General features: G+C 39.1%; 1 non-coding gene across 1 annotated transcript; it reads right to left on the bottom strand.

The window, feature by feature from the left end:
• Positions 1-461: 461 nt before the first annotated feature.
• Positions 462-567, bottom strand: LOC128585127 (U6 spliceosomal RNA). Its single transcript, XR_008379872.1, has one exon. It is a non-coding gene; the product is annotated as a U6 spliceosomal RNA (small nuclear RNA).
• Between the last annotated feature and the right edge of the window lie 1,658 nt (positions 568-2,225).

Here is a 2,225-nt window from a genome sequence, read left to right as displayed (position 1 = left end):
CATCCTATCCATGATGTTCCTCTAAAGAAAGCAGGTGTCATTCCTTAAGTGCTGCCACACATGCGTTTACATATCCATGTACTGATCACCTTTAATAATAAAAAATTCACTGGCTTTACTCTTTTAATCCCCACCAGCTGTTGTACCTATCACTATTTTAGGGAAGAATAGGAAATGTGATCTAAAATGCATCAAGTGATAAGAACACCATATGTGTGATGTTAGTGACCCATATTCGCCAGCACAGTATTCAGATACTACATTTGTTTCTTAAGCCATTTTTACTGACAGCCTTGAATCATCTTCATGTTACTGAAGTTTGTAAGTATAAACAAAGATTTCTGTATCAAACCCAGCAACATGGGAAATTTATTATTTAATTCACTTCATTCATTCATCAATAAGGAATTAAGTGCATTGTGTGTGTCAAGCACTTTTTTTTGATCAAAACATTTATTTTTAAAAATATGCAACTCTTTACAAATTTGCGTGTCATCCTTGAACAGGGGCCATGCTCATCTTCTCTGAATTGTTCCAATTTTGGTGTATGTGCTGCTGAAGCAACACTGTCAAGAACTTTAATAAGCTTTGAACATAAGACACTGCCTATGCCCTTTTAAAAGCCCAGTAGGGAGACTCAGGTGATGAAATAAGTCCAAGCATTTGTCTTATAAATGTTTCTTATAAGAAGAACAAAAAGATTTAAGTAGAGACATAACTTAAGATAAGGCATAATAATGATGGTTAAGATTTACTAAGAACTTTATCCTTTCAGGGCACACAGCCGAATAGAATATCTCAAATGTTCACAACAACCCTTCGATCTAAAAACAGTTATATGGGAGTTAGGTTCACGGTATAGTTTAGTCAAGGCATTTCTGGCATATCTGGGGGGCCAATTGACTCTAGACCCTCAAACACAGAATGTCTGGCACATGGCAGCTCTAGGCTAGGGTTCCATAGATCCTTTTTAACCAGAGTCTGAGACCCAGCCTTCCAGAAGCTTCACACAGCATGATTGATATCTTGAGGCTGAGAACAGAATGCTTAGCAATTGAAGATGACTATGGCCTGAGTATGGCTCAGGTGAGGATGGAAATCACAAAAGCAAGTTAGGAAAGTGAAAATTTACCCCCTAATTTGTAAAGTGTGTGTTATAATCACATGATGCACCTGCATGATTTTCCCTCTTTTGTTTCCCTTTCTGATTGTTAGTGATTGCTTGGGGCGCCCAGCTTTGAATTACTAAGATGAACTTTATGTTTCATGTTGTCAACATGACTGATGGTTGTTGACTGAATAAGGAGACCTTTGGGTGAATGGATGGGGGCCACACCTCCTAGATGCTCCTGGTGATGCTGTGTGCTTCTCACAGGCTCCCAGCCATCATTTCACAGAAGATAATTGGGTCCAAGTCTTTTTCTCACCTTGACCTTTGACTGCTCTCAGTGCAGATCCCAGCAAAGGTTGTGGGGACTCAGAGCCCCTCACAGTTATTATCCCCACTGTGCTGAATAGAAATTTGTCACAAAGGCAAACTCAACAATATGTCCAGAGTAGAGCAAGACTTAATGGTGTAGGTGAGAATTCTAATCCAGTTTGTCTGGATCTGTGGTCCATGTGCTCAGACCCCTCACTTCAGATGTTTGGATATCATGTAAGAAACTATCAAAGTGTTCAGGTGGAGGAGGGAGAAGCTAGAATTCAACTCAGGAAAAAAACTTATGGGTGGATTAGTTGTTGATGATTGATAAACTAGCACAATTATGTTTTGCTTTCCAAGTGGATTTTTTCAAAGTCATAGTCAAAAATCTTACTAAACTATTTTGAGACTATTCACACATACAATGTAGAATTTTTTTAAAGTGCTATATTTTTAAAACTCACAAATGCCATTGCATGACACAAATACCATGTATTTGCAAGGGAAATTCATTGTTTTAGCAGAAGCCATTCATTTGATATTTCTTACTTAGAGCTGCAGTGGTGGCTGAGCTATACTGCCAGGCTTTTCTTGCCTTCATATAAAGAAAGCCACCTTGCCCTTGATTGTGACTCCTTGGAAGCAGCCTATGTATAAATTAGGTGTATTCTGGGGATATAAGGGCTAGGACTTCCTTCTTTGATCTGTGCTATCTCTGCAGGGTCATCCATCTCCCAAGTCTTTGCATCATTGGGTGAGATTTTGGTGTGACTGAATCCCAACTAAACTTCTCCCTCTGCCC

The sequence above is a fragment of the Nycticebus coucang genome, chromosome 4 (genome assembly GCF_027406575.1).
Source record: "Nycticebus coucang isolate mNycCou1 chromosome 4, mNycCou1.pri, whole genome shotgun sequence".
Taxonomy (NCBI): Eukaryota; Metazoa; Chordata; class Mammalia; order Primates; family Lorisidae; genus Nycticebus; species Nycticebus coucang.
The sequence above is the reverse complement of the archived record's forward strand: the minus strand, read 5'-3'. Positions and strand labels throughout refer to the sequence as shown.